Source organism: Triticum urartu, chromosome 2A (assembly GCF_056163025.1).
Source record: "Triticum urartu cultivar PI428250 chromosome 2A, HENAU_Tu73, whole genome shotgun sequence".
NCBI classification, from domain to species: Eukaryota; Viridiplantae; Streptophyta; class Magnoliopsida; order Poales; family Poaceae; genus Triticum; species Triticum urartu.
The window spans coordinates 44,809,889-44,824,423 of NC_141874.1; the positions used below are offsets into that span (position 1 = coordinate 44,809,889).

The 14,535-nt window shown below is 50.1% G+C and overlaps 1 pseudogene; it reads right to left on the reverse strand.

Annotated features, from left to right (window-relative positions):
• Positions 1 to 4,437: 4,437 nt before the first annotated feature.
• On the reverse strand, positions 4,438 to 12,129 carry LOC147983488 (arginine decarboxylase-like; annotated as a pseudogene).
• Between the last annotated feature and the right edge of the window lie 2,406 nt (positions 12,130 to 14,535).

Below are 14,535 nucleotides of genomic sequence, written 5' to 3' on the forward strand. Positions count from 1 at the left end.
ATCAAATTGAGGATTTATAGGATGTGTTATTCATTGTTTAGACACATCCTAAGAGTACTTGTCGAACTCCATGCAGATAAATGCAACCGGAACTAAAGATGAAATTTTTGAAGCAGTTTGCAAGTTGTTTTGCTCCTTAAGGTAAATCCTGATGACTGAGAAACGAAATTCCTATCGCTGTGACAATGTCCCATCCATGAGTGTCCCAGTGAACTAAAACCTCCTCCAAACTACGTACATGGATATTTTTTTCCAACTGGGCTCACAACCCCTTTTCATTAATTTCGCAATCAACGGAAATAAATCAGTCTGTATCCAAGTTCTTAGAGTCTAACCACTACATCTAGCAGAATGAAAGATAAAACCTTAAGACACCAATGAGACTGAAAGGGGGGGGGGGGGGGACCGAGTTGGCGCATCATCAGGAAACCCACCCGCAAGATGATCCTGGAACGGACCATCCGCCATGGGGCGAAAACCTGATGACACTCACAAGCTACAGCCCAACGAAAACAAAAGTTCCCAGGATGAAAACGCTTTGGAAGACTTCTGCGACTAAGCGAACCGCTATCAGGAGACATAATTCCAGCGGGCATCAAACCCCAGTGGGAAATGGAGAGCAAAAGGAACGAGCGCTAAATCACACCTAACCAATCTGGATCCCATCTCTGTCTCCTAAGAGAGGTCTGCCTTGAGGAAGAGATCTGTCCGCCAGCGCAGCAGCCGCGTGAGCCAACCTCTTCACTCCAGCCTATAGCTTCACCTTCTCTTCTTCCTTCAGCAAACCTTCCCAATACAACATAAACGAGCAGGCAGTGAAAACAGCCTCCAGAGGAGAACGAACAACATGTTTATCAAATGTAACTTTATTGCGGAGAGTCCAAACCCCCCAGCATATTGCAGCAATGATCATCATATAAAAATGCTTCCCACCCGGGCCCATTGAACAGCTTCCATAACCATCCAAGCCCACTGTTCGCCCAACCATTGAACAGCTTCCATAACCATCCAAGCCCACTGTTCGCCCAACCCCCCAACCAGTCTACGTCTGAAGCCAAGTTCATAATTGCTTGCAACCCAAGATGCAACAGTGCATTCCTGTTCCTGACATATACTAAAAAGATCAGGGAAACGGTCTTTCAATGCACTATTCTCAACCCAGGGATCATACCAAACCCTAGTAAGGTTTCCACTTTCGATCTTAACTTTTCTACCCACCATATATGATTCCTTGACCTTCATAATCGCTTTCCAGCAAGGAGATTCTGAAAAGCGACTCCGGATGTTAGCCACTGTTTTATTCCTGAAATATCTAGCTCTTACTATACGCTGCCATAACCCATCACTCGTTTCTAATTTCCACCACCATTTAACGAGTAGGGCAATAATTTGTTTATGAAGATCTTTAATCCCTAGTCCCCCAATTTTTTTAGATCGACATACTCTTGTCCACTTAACCATGGGGTACCCATGTTTCTTATTTTTACTCCTCCAAAAGAAACGTCTGCGATGTTTACCCAACTTCTCAATAAAAGTTTTGTTGAAGAGGAACATCGACATAAGAAAAGAGGGAATCCCATCCAAACTGGACCCTAACAAAGTCAGCCTGGCTCCAGAAGATGCCGCATAGGCTACCCAGACATCAAGCTTTTTGATCATTTTACCGTCAAGGAAATCTAGATCCACATTCTTGAGGGTAGAGTAAGTAACAGGAACTCCCAGATATTTCATAGGAAGTGTGCCCACTTGGCATCCAAACATGTTGGCATAGACCAAATCAGTATCATTATCCCCCCCCCAATACTAAATATCTCACTCTTCTCAAAATTGATCTTAAGCCCAGGCATAAGTTCGAAGAGATATAGCAATAGTTTGATATTTACAGCTTTTTCAACGTCATGTTCAAAACAAAACACCGTGTCATCCGTGTATTGCAGGATGCCAACACCATCCTCAATAAGATCAGCAGCTAGCCCTTTAATGAGACCATTCTTTTGAGCTGTAAGTACCATTTTGGTCAGGCAATCAGCCGCCAGATTAAACAAGAAAGGGGAGTGAGGATCCCCCTGCCTCACCCCCTTAGCACTTTGAATGTATGGTCCCACCTCATCGTTGATCTTGATACTAACCGTGCCATTTTTTAGGATTTGAGAGACCCATCCGCACCACTTAGGACTAAACCCACGCTTCCTATGACAATCAAGCAAAAAGTCCCAACGTACATGGATATGAGCAACCCCAGACCCAAACAAGCTAGCCACGGGAAAATTAAAGCACTGCAAGCCTGGAAGAGGGGAAGGAAAGGTCGTCGCTTTACCACCGCCGTAGAAATTGATGTTGCAGTTGTCGTTTTGCGGTGCTTCTGCTGGTGCAGGGGAGTGAGCTCGCCGGAGATGGCTGGTTGCGCGCCTCCTCTGCTGCTACTAGTCTTCACTGCATCTAACGATGGTGGTGGTGCTGCTGCTGCAAAGAAGGTCTTGGGCCAGGAAGCAGTCACGAAGCAGCTGCATCCTCCGTCTCGTGTAGCCACGCCGGCCACGAACCATCGCCGCCTTGCAGCAGCCCCCACAAAGCAATTGCTCGTCCCCTGGAAACACATGTGGCTGCTGCGACCACACCCGCCGGCGAGACCTGCTGATTGTAGCACCACACGCACGCTGTATTTCAGCATCCGCCTCGGGCGACACCTGGGTCGCAGCACTAGGTGCACAACATTGCAGCTTCGCCGGCGACAACACCTGGGTTGCAGCACCATGTGTTCTGCTTTGCAGCTCCGCCGGCGACGAGACCCGGGTCGCAGCATGACGGCGTTGCATTGCAACTCCACCACCAGCGAGATCCGGGTCGCAGTAGCAGTGGCGTTACATTGCAGCTCCGCCGTCGACGAGATCACAGCTCGTCTACGTTGTATAGAAGCAACCCGTCGGCGACGAGATCCGGGTCGTAGCAACAGAGCCCGTTGCATTGCAGCTGCGCCGGCCACGAGGTCCACATGAAGTAGCATCATGTGCGTTGCATAGAAACAACCTGTCGTCGGCGAGATCCGCGGTTGTAGCTGTTGGCACCTGTTGGATGCTGCATTGGTGGTGTTCTTGCATCTAGAGAAAGAGAGAAGCGGGGGTGGAAGAGAGACAAAGGTGGCTGCAGCAGTAGCGGCTGCAGTGGTGTCATGCTTGAAGCAGCTGCCGGCAGCCTGGCGGCAAGCGTGGTGAGTCACAGCTTTACGGTGGTGGAGCCTGTAACGAGAAAACCACAAGAGAGGGAGAGAGTGAAAGAGATAAAATGGAGGAGAGGAAGGAAAAGAAATTAGGGGAGATGGGAAGGCCCGTGACGCTTCTGGAGAGGGAGACGTGGGCCACAGCCACGTGGAGAGCGATGGACCCGGCTTAAAAGTCTGTGAGATCAGTCGGTCTAAAAAGAACGTTTCCCTAGGACCATACGAGATCGACAGAAAGAGCACCTAAAGGACAATGACAATGGTGACGTTGACGGCCGTCTCGGTGGCCGATGCTCCCCCCATGATGGCGAGGCGCGGCCGTCGCCTTTGGCCCTGTGTCGTTGGTGATGTGGCGACACACAGGTCGTCCCACGCGCAGAGATGGCTATCGGTCGAGAAGACGAATCAGAGGCCGCCAGGGCGTGCTCGACGAGACCCGGTCCCCAGCCTTGCTCCTATGCTGCCACTCGCGGCTGCCTTGTCCAGGGAGGAGGAGGGGCTGGCTGCGCGAGAGGGACGGGGAGAGCAGCGGCGGAGGCGAGCTCGGCGATGGGAGAAGAGACCGAACGGGAGTGCGGTGGCGGCTGCAAGAGCGAAGGGAAGGCGCGCGATAGGGATGGAGGCTAAGGTTTTCACCCAATCCATGCCATCCTCTCCTTTACACAGACACGACCCACCCACAGATCGCCACACAGGAGCAAGGACGCGAAATACCACTAATGCCCTCGGCGGGATCAGGGAATTACAGACGGTGGCATGCAGTTTTGACCATGGGCCAACCACACCGGACCTCTGCGCACCCACAGTCGCAGATAGAGGTGGCCCACCAGCCGTGCGCCCCACGAGTCAGGGAGAGAGGACTAATATTCCGAGGTAAGAGGAAAAAAGGACTCTTCATTGTTCCGGTTCCAAATTGTATCCAACGGCTCAGGTCATCCAGGGGTAGATCCAATGGTCCAAAACGCATCAAGACGCAGATCGAACGGCCCAGAAGCCAAAATCGCTGAGAAGCTCTAGGTTTAGATGTGAATCTAACTATGGGATATATAGGATACTGTATATACAGGTAGGTGTGCATTTTCAGGAAATCTCCAAGAGTTTATTCTGGTAGTGCGGAAACTTTATTCTGCATATCGCAAATATAATTGCAACCACCCACAATAAAATGAAGAAAGCATCAATTTTTATTTTTATTTTGCATGATAGCAAGCATCAATTAACTAGGCGGTTGGTGGGGGCTGATAGTTGACGAGGTACGGCATGGTGTTGAGCCCGTTCTCCACGAGCGCCCCCACCATTTCCCACACCTGCTTCTCCCCTCTCCTCGATCACGCCGCCGATGTCCTCCTTGATGTCGTACCTCATGGTGCCAATGAGCTCCTCCGTCGCCGGCCCCAGGTCAACTGTGTCAAGTATGAACTCACCATCGTCGCCGCCAAGCACGCGCACCAGGCTCGGACCGCCAAACAGGTTGTGCTTAGAGGACAACGCCTCCTAGTACGCGCCGGAGAGGAACACGGCCACGTAGTAGCCGCCGCCGCCATGGCCAGACATGGCGGGGTCCAGCAAGTGCAGAGGCAGGGTCTCGGCGCCGCCAATGAACTTCTCGATCTTCCCATCGCTATCGCGGGTGAGGTCAACGTCAAGATGACAATGGGGCCTCGAAACCCGCGTCCCCGTGGGTTTTTACCCTATTAGAGGACGGGGATGGACGAATTTCTATCCCCGCGGGGCTGCTCGTGGGTATATTATAAAACCCGATATGTTTCGTGGATTTAAACCCATTTGAGTACTACCCGAACCCGAAACCCGACAAAACCCGCCAAAATATGTTATTTAGCATGCACATATCCATCTTGACTCAACTAGCCCAAAGCCACATTGCCCGAGCAGCTGAGCCCCACAGCGTCGAGGCCCTGGAGTACAAACCAACCCTACGCTCGGTCGCTACAGTGTCGCTCGCTCTTCAAGCCTCTCTCTCCCGCCCAACACAACACCTAAACCTAAACCTAGGTCCCCCAGCCGTCGCCTGCTGCTGTAATACGCTCATGTTTTTCTTTCAAATATTGTTGTTTTCATTAACTGCTCGTGGGGACGGGTTCCCCGTGGGTTTTGAAAACCCGACGGGTTTAGGGGACGGGCAAAAACTTAACCCCGCGCACGTTGATGAGGACGGGAACGGATTTGCGATTTTCTCGTAGGGATAGGTTTGGGCAAGCAAAATCCGGTGGGTTTCGTCCCCGTTGCCATCTTGAGGTCGACGAGCGTGGCCATGCAGTTCGGCCTCTCGTGGAGCCGGCTCACCGGCATCATTGGGAGCAGCTGCTGGATGCCCCAGAAGTCGGGGACCAGCGAGAAGACGGACAGGTTCATGTGGGACGGCCGTTCATGTGATAGTTGTAGATGATGGTGGCGTCAGCCATGACGCTCTTGGACAGCTTCTTCCCCAGCTTGTACATCTCGATGCCGTGCTTCTTGATGTCCAAGGCATGGGAGGAGGACATGCCCGCCGCCGCACCACCCTTCAAATTCAATAGCGCCCTCGGCTGCTGCTTCGTGGCCAGCTCATGGATCTTGGCGTGCAGCTGCTCGGTGGTCTCGCCGTCATCTCTCGGCTCGGGGATCGCGGAGAGCGCCTCGAGGATGATCATGGAGTGGTGCGATGCCATGGCGCGGCCGCTCTCCGTGCAGAGCACGGGGTGGGAACGCCGTTGTCGTCGCACTTGAGTCGCACCGCCTGCACGATGCTGGACGCGTACTCCTCCAGCCCGTACGCCACCGACATGTCGGAGTTGCCCGATCGTGTCCCGTCGTAGTCGACGCCGAGTCCGCCGCCGCAGTCCAGCGTGGTCATCGCCTCCGCGCCACAGTCGTTCACGAGCGCGCAGTAGATCCCGGCGGCCTCGCTGGCCGCCTTGAAGACGATGTCCGTGGACGGGATCATGGAGCCGACGTGGAAGTGCAGCAGCTTGAGCCAGTGCTGTTAGAATAGAGATTGTAGAGATAGCTGTCTGTTTAAACTGTATTTTGTTCCTATCTCTTCTTCTGTTCTGTTCTTCCTTTCCAAGTCATATCTCTCTCGATCTATTCTGGAAGCATCCTAGCGATATTCCATACCTTGTAAGCCACGGCAATCTTTTCATAAATATACATGCGGCCCGAGCAAAGGGTTTAACGCTTCCCATCAAATCTTAGATGGTCATCAGAGCCCTTCCTCTCGTACGTCTAGCTTTCCTAAGATATCGATCTAGTTGATCGAGAGAGAAACCTGAAACCTATCCAGAGAGAGGCATCGAGAGAAATCATGTCAGGCACCAACTAGAGCACCGCTGCTTCCACCATCGCTGCCACCAACACCGCCCTGATCGGTTCCACCATGAGTACCCTGTCCACCCAATCCGCACCATCCACCTATGCATCTTCCTCCACCTTTAGCAGCGTCTCCTCTCTTGGGTCTCCTCCATCTGAGAAGCTCACGAGGACGAACTTCCTCCTCTGGAAGGCCATCGTGCTACCCCAAATAAAGGGAGCACAGATGGAGCACTTCCTGGATGCTGCAAGCCTGGCGCCTCCTCCTACCATCACCATCACCAAGGATGGGAAAGAAGAGCAAGTCATCAACTACGTCCGGCCGATCTGGTATGCCCAACAGCAACAGGTACAAGGATACCTTATGGGGTCTCTGTCACGTGAGATTCTTGCGCAGGTAGCTACTCTTCAGACGTCGGCCGAGGTGTGGAGTGCCATCCACGCCTCCTTCGCTGCCCAGACGCAAGCACAGACCGTCAACACCCGCATCGCCCTCGCCAATCTGCACAAAGGAAACATGGGCATGCCGGAATATCTGGCGAAGATCAAGGCGTTCGCTGATGAGATCGCCTGCACCGGTGATCCCCTCTCTGAAGGAGAGATAACTTCATATGTGTTCAAAGGGCTGGACATCGAATATAACCCGGTGATCTCAGACCTGGCTGCACGTATCGAGCCGGTGACTGTCCAGGAGCTTTACAACCAGTTGCTAAGCTCTGAAGCTCGTATGAATCTGCTACAAGGTAACAATCTCCGCCAGTCATCAATTAATTCTGTCTCACGTGGTCGCGGCACTAGAGGCCGAGGCCGTGGTCACCGCGGTCACCAAGGGCGCGGGCGCGGCAATGGCAACAACGGCGGGCGTGGGCGCGCCAACAACTCTGGCCCACGCCCCTCCGGCGCCTCCTACTCCAACAACAGGCCACATTGCCAGCTCTGCAAAAAGTCAGGGCATGAGGTGAAAGATTGTTGGCACCGCTACGATGAAGATTACGTGCCCGAAGAGCGCCACGTAGCTGCAGCGAGCAAGTAGAAGCTGGGGACACCATCTGGTATGCGGATTCTGGAGCCACAGATCATGTCACCAGCGAGTTGGAGAAGCTTGCAAACCGAGAAAGATACTATGGCAATGATCAGATAAACACCGTCGCAAGTGGAGGAGGTATGGACATATGTCACATTGGTCAATTCTCTATTAATTTCCCTAATGTTAAACGTGATCTTCTTCTAAAGGATGTCCTTCATGTTCCTTAAGCCAACAAAAACCTTGCTTCCATGTCTCGTTTGTCCGCTGATAATAACATCTTTTATGAAACTCATCCCAAGTATTTTTTTTTCATTAAGGATCGGGCAACGAGGGAGCTCCTCCATCACGGTAGATGCGTCGGTGGTCTATATCCTATCACATCAAGAGCTTTTAGCCGCAAGTATCATCGCCAAGTCTACTCCGTCGTCAAGCCGCCCTTAGAGAGGTGGCATCAAAGATTAGGTCATCCTTTATTAAAAATAGTTGATCAAGTAGTGAATAAAGGCAATCTTCAATTGTCTAGTCGTGAGAATAAAGAGTCTGTTTGTGATGCTTGTCAATGTGCCAAGAGTCACCAACTCCCCTATCCTAGATCAGATAGTGTGTCTCATGCTCCGCTGGAACTGATATTCAGTGATGTATGGGGTCATGCTAGAGATTCCTTTGGAAGAAAGAAATATTATGTTAGCTTCATTGATGATTATAGTAAGTTTACATGGATATACTTACTTAAGTTCAAATCTGAAGTTTTCTCTGTCTTCCAAGAATTTCAAAAACTTGTTGAACGTCAATTTAACAAGAAAATCATTACAGTTCAGAGTGAGTGGGGAGGAGAGTATGAGAAACTCAACTCTTCCTTTCGAAGTATAGGCATTGAGCATCATGTTTCGTGTCCACATGCACACCAACAGAACGGTTCTGCTGAACGCAAACACCGTCACATCGTTGAAGTTGGTCTTTCCCTTCTTGCTCATGCATCTATGCCTCTGAAATATTGGGATGAAGCTTTCATTGCCGCCACATATCTTATCAATCGTTTGCCTAGTAAGGTTATTGGAAACACAACTCCCATAAAACGATTGTTTCATCAAAAACCAGATTACAATTCCCTCAAAGTTTTTGGATGTGCATGCTATCCAAATCTTCGTCCATATAATCGCCACAAACTAGAGTTTCGCTCCACTCAATGTGTCTTCCTTGGCTATAGCAATCTCCATAAGGGATACAAGTGTCTAGAGGTTTCAACTGGACGCATCTACATCTCTAGGGATGTGATTTTTGATGAAACTATTTCCCTTTTGCCAAACTTCATCCCAATGCGGGAGCTCTTCTTCGAGCTGAAATTTCTCTTCTCTCGGATCCTTTGCCACGTACTGATCATGGGGGAGAATTAATAGAACATGATCATGTGTCTAGTCCAGAAGAAAATTCAGAAACTAATGAAAAACATGCAGCATTTGGCTATGATTTTATGTGTGCAGACAAGGACGAAAACCGCGCTGGATCCCATGCAGATTTGGTGCAGAACTGCGATTTCAGAGAAGGCACGCGATCCCAGGCTGACAGCCCTGTCGCTCGGCGCGTAGCGGTGTTCCCCGCGTCTCCGGAGGCGTCCTCCTGCTGAGCCCGTGGCCGACCGAAGTCCAGGTGTGGACCCAGATGGCGCGGGGTGCAGCCCGTCCGCACGCGCTGCACGGGAGCCGGCGCGCTCTAGGGCCGACAGCCCGACCGGGGTGGACCCCGCCAACAGCGCCATGCGGGACTCTCCTGCTGAGGCGTCTGGTACGAGGCGGATCTCGCCAGATCCCGTGCCTACCTCGGATCTGGAGCCCTGCAGCGTGGCAGTCCAGGCTGATTCGGCTGGATCTTCTGCGGCTGGTTCTGGTGATGTAGAAACTGCAACAAATGCCACACGTGTGTCACCAGAAATTCCTCAGCGCCATACCAGGTCAAAATCTGGATTATTCAAGCCTAAGGAATACAAGGACGGTACAGTAAGGTATGACCCTCGCAAGTATGCTTTCCTCACTAGTTCAGGTGAACCTACTCATTTAGCCGAAGCTCTTGCTCACAAAGAATGGAAAGGGGCTATGGACAATGAATATCAAGCACTCATGAAAAATAAAACGTGGCATCTTGTACCACCAACAAAGGGAAAGAATTTGATTGATTGCAAGTGGGTTTATAAGATTAAAAGAAAGTCTGATGGAAGTATAGATAGATACAAGGCTAGATTGGTTGCAAAAGGATTTAAACAAAGATTTGGAATTGATTATGAGGATACTTTTAGCCCTGTTGTTAAGGCAGCTACTATTCAACTTGTATTATCTATTGCTATTTTCAGAGGGTGGAGCTTACGTCAGCTAGACGTCCAGAACGTGTTTCTTCATGGTGTTCTTGAGGAAAAAGTGTTCATGCGGCAACCACCAAGGTATGAAAAAAAACCACACCTCATTTTATCTGTAAGTTAGACAAAGCTTTGTATGGCTTAAAACAGGCCCCAAGATCCTGGTATTCCAAGTTGAGCACTCAGTTACAACAACTTGGCTTTATTCCAAGCAAGGCAGATACCTCATTATTCTTCTATCACAAAGGCAACATCTCTATGTTTGTTCTCGTTTATGTTGATGATATAATTGTTGCTAGTTCCAGCCCAGAAGCCACTACCTGTCTGCTTCATGACCTTAATATGGAGTTTGCACTCAAAGATCTAGGTGATCTTCATTACTTTCTTGGTATAGAGGTAAAACAGATCAAGGATGGAATACTTCTTACACAAGAGAAATACACCACAGATATTCTGAGAAGGGTAGGACTGGAACATTGCAAACCAGTAAGTACACCACTTTCCACTTCTGAGAAACTTTCAATTGAAGGAGGTGAATTACTTGGACCAAGTGATGCAACAAACTATAGGAGTGTTGTTGGTGCTCTACAATATTTAACATTGACTAGGCCTGATATTTCATATTCTGTCAACAAAGTGTGTCAGTTTTTGCATGCACCAAGCACAGTTCATTGGACTGCAGTAAAGAGAATTCTGAGGTATCTAAAGTTTACAATGGGACTTGGAATCAAGATTGTTAAGTCATCATCCATTCTAGTTAGTGCATACTCAGATGCTGAATGGGTAGGATGCCCTGATGATAGAAGGTCAACAGGTGGTTTTGCTGTATTTCTGGGATCAAACCTTGTGTCATGGAGTGCAAGAAAACAGGCTATTGTGTCATGGTCAAGTACCGAAGCAGAATATAAAGCTCTTGCTAATGCAACTGCCGAAGTTATGTGGATCCAAACTCTTCTATATGAGTTGGGAATCAAAACTTCACAAGCTGCCAGGTTATGGTGTGACAACATTGGTGCAACTTACCTTTTAGCGAATCCTGTGTTCCATGCATGTACAAAACACGTAGAAGTTGATTTCATTTTGTGAGAGAAAGAGTAGCACGAAAGCTACTTGACATCAAGTTTATTCCCACAGGAGATCAACTTGCTGATGGCTTCACCAAACCACTTACTATGAGAAGACTGAATGAGTTCAAGTACAATCTAAACCTAGAGAAATTTTCATAGGTTTGGATTGAGGGGGATGTTAGAATAGAGATTGTAGAGATAGCTGTTTGTTTAAACTGTATTCTGTTCCTATCTCTTCTTCTGTTCTGTTCTTCCTCTCCAAGTCATATCTCTCTCTTGATGTATACTGGAAGCATCCTAGATTCCATACCTTGTAAGCCACGGCAATCTTTTTATAAATATACATGCGGCCTGAGCAAAGGGTTTAACACTTCCCATCAAATCTTACGAGTGCAGCTTGTTCAGAGCCTTGAGCTTCCGGGCCACCTCGTAGATCCTCTCCGCCAGGATCCCGAACTTTCCGTGCTTGCCGGCCGTGGACCCGAAATGGCCCGGTAACCTGGTGAGCAGGTTGGCACGAACACCAATGGCCAGTTCGACGCCGAGCCGCCTGCTCTGCTCGATGACGATGCCGAGCTCCTCCTCCATCTCCAGCACGATGATGGCGTTGAGGCCCATGGCGCGCGCCGCCAGGGCGAGCGCGACGTAGTCCTTGTCCTTGTAGCCGTTGCACACGAGGTAGGCGCCAGGCTTGGCCCTGGCGAGGCAGCTCATGGCGATGAGCAGCTCCGGCTTGGACCCGGCCTCGAGCCCGTAGCCTACCATGGGAACCGTACTCGTGGCCGAAACGGACCATGTCCTGCACGACCGCCTTGTTCTGGTTCACCTTCACTGGGAACACGCCCTGGTAGGCCGAGCGGTACTCCGTGTGCTCGATGGCGGTGGCGAACGCGGCGTGGAGCGCGTGGAGCCGGTGCCGGAGCACGTCGGGGAAGCGGAGGATCATGGGGAACTGGAGCTTCCTCTCCTTGTCGTCGTGATCGTGATCGGTGGTCGTCGTCGTCGCTGCGGCTTGGTGGATGACGGAGAGCAGGTCGATCTCCTGGCCCGGGGCCGTGTCATGGCCGTGGGGTCGGACGCAGAGGTGGCCGTGCTTGTTGACGGCGAAGTAGGGGGCGCCCCAGCCGTGGATGTTGTACACTCCGCCGTAGTTCTTGGCCATGAAGAGAAAAGAGAGGTCACGTGAGTTTTGTTACTGTGTCAGTGGAAGACTGCTGCGTGGAGCTCGGGCTGGACCTCCATTCGTTATATAGAGAGGCTAGCTAGAGGAACGAAATGACGTGTGTGCCCATGCATGGAGGAGGCTAGACAGCTTAATTGTGCTTATACACGCCATGATCAGGACGAACCTCACAGGTTAATTTGTTTGCTGGTTCTAACTAACATGTACTCCCTCCGTCCCATAGGGCAATATTGACTACTTAGATCTGCATTACTATTGCTAAACAGTAGGTGATTTAGTTCACCAAGTCTTTGCAAGAGAATTAAATTCTAGTTTTTACAATCAGACCTTAACATCTTCCTGGGTCCTCCCCCTCTCGTCCTCCCGAGTTGCCCCCGTGCGGCGGCTGGGAGGCCCCCAGATCCCGTTGCCCCTGACCCCCCCCTCTCGTCCTCCTCCTCCCTCGCCGTCGCCCGAGGACAGGCAAAGCCTTGCAGTCGCCGGCGACGGCGGGGACAAGGTGCCCTCCCGCTCATGAGGAGCCGGCGCCCCGGGCCGGAGCATGGCGTGCGGCCGGACGTCATGACGGGGGTTAGCGGCGCTCCGGCGATCCCATTCCCCATGGCAGGTGGTTTCAAGATCTGGGGCGCCACGGTCGCCAGGAACGGCGGCGGCGTGACCAGATCGGCGGCGGCGCGATCGGATCTGGGCTCAGGCGTGAGCTTGGTCTAGTGTCAGAAAACGTCTTATGTTATGGGACAAAGGGAGTAGTTGTGATTAAGGATAGCTTAGATGGTTATATTATTTAAGTCCTAAACTTGACTGGGATGCTTGTATTTTTCTGAATTTATTTCAGTTTTTTTGTGATGTTCATGAGGATCAAATGGCCGCGATTCCGTTTCTGCTTATTCCGCCGTGATTTAAGTATAACATGCGGATTTTTCTCCGGGTCTCTTAATTAGCCTGATTAATGATCCTCCTAATTCATTACATCTGCATGTTAATTACTACTGTGTGTTGCTAGTTACTAGTACTAATTTTTAAGGCAAAAAATAATGGGGCGTGAAGGAATTCGAACTCATAATCTCACGACTTTTAGGTCATTAAATAGAACTAGCGAACCAACTAACCTATCAACTTTATGTGATTAATACTAACTTTTTGTGTACATGTAAACTGTGACCCGAATCTGGTTAACCTGGCATAACCAAAAAAAAGGTTCGAATATCTCTACTCCTAAGGGAGCAGTTGGTAGTCTCGCTTCCTGGGTTTTTTTAGTCCCATCTCCCACGGTTTATTTTCGTCTTAAAAAAATCTACGAAATTTCGTAGGTTAACCAGGGATAACTCCCACCTCTCAGGTTTTTTTTCGTCCCACCTCCCATAGTTTTTTTTGGTACCTCGTCCCACCTCACACGGAGTCGCCACGAACCGCAAAAACCGCCTTCCTTAGCCAAATCAACAAATCTCTCTCATTAATGCAATTTTCTTTAGAAAACAAATAATAGATTCTTTCCTACCTTAGCCAAATCAACGGATCTCTCCCATTAATGCAATTTGCTTTAGCAAACAAATAATAGATTCTTTCCTACCTTAGCCAAATCAACGGATCTCTCTCATTAATGCAATTTGCTTTAGAAAATAAATAATAGATTTTCAGGAAACAAATAATCTCTAATCTCTAATCTCTATCTCTAATCTCTAATCTCTAATCTCTAATAATAATAATAATCTCTATCTCTACTCCTAATGGACGAGTTGGTTGAATAGTCCGGTTTATTTTCGTCTCACATCCCACCACCATATCTACTCACGTTAATTTTTTTACCCTCACAATAAAAAGTTTCCTAACCTTTCCAAACTTTCCTAACTAGACACGTTATAAACGGGCAGGAACTGATAGCACGTTACCAATCAATAAAATTTAGTTTCATGACAATCAATTTCAAATCCTAATAAGCCCTCTTCCTCTTTCCTTTTTCACCGCTCCACCTAGAAAAAAAGACCCATCAATCATGCAACCCCTCCCTGCCTCTCCCCAACTCCCCAAGCGACATCCTCTCTCCCCTCCCTGCCGTCCCCCAAGACGCCCTCGTCGGCGCACTCTTCATCGAAGCGCCGTCCGCTGGAAGCCGGAGTCGGGAAGGAGAGCAGCCACTAGCGGGGGAGACCACAAGGGGAGGTGTTGGTTCTTCCTCCGATTGATGCATCCGCTCGTGGGGGCATTGCTGGTGGGGGCGAGGAGCGATGTTGGTGGCCGTGCTGGGGCACGGCGGCGTGGGCGGGCGCGCTGGAACTGGTTGTGTCGATGGCGTCGTTACCGCCGGAGACCACGTTCGTGTGGGCGCTAGCCAGCGCCAGGTGCGTGGCCGGGTAGGTGCGCGTGCCTCTCGACGGTCTGCTCGAC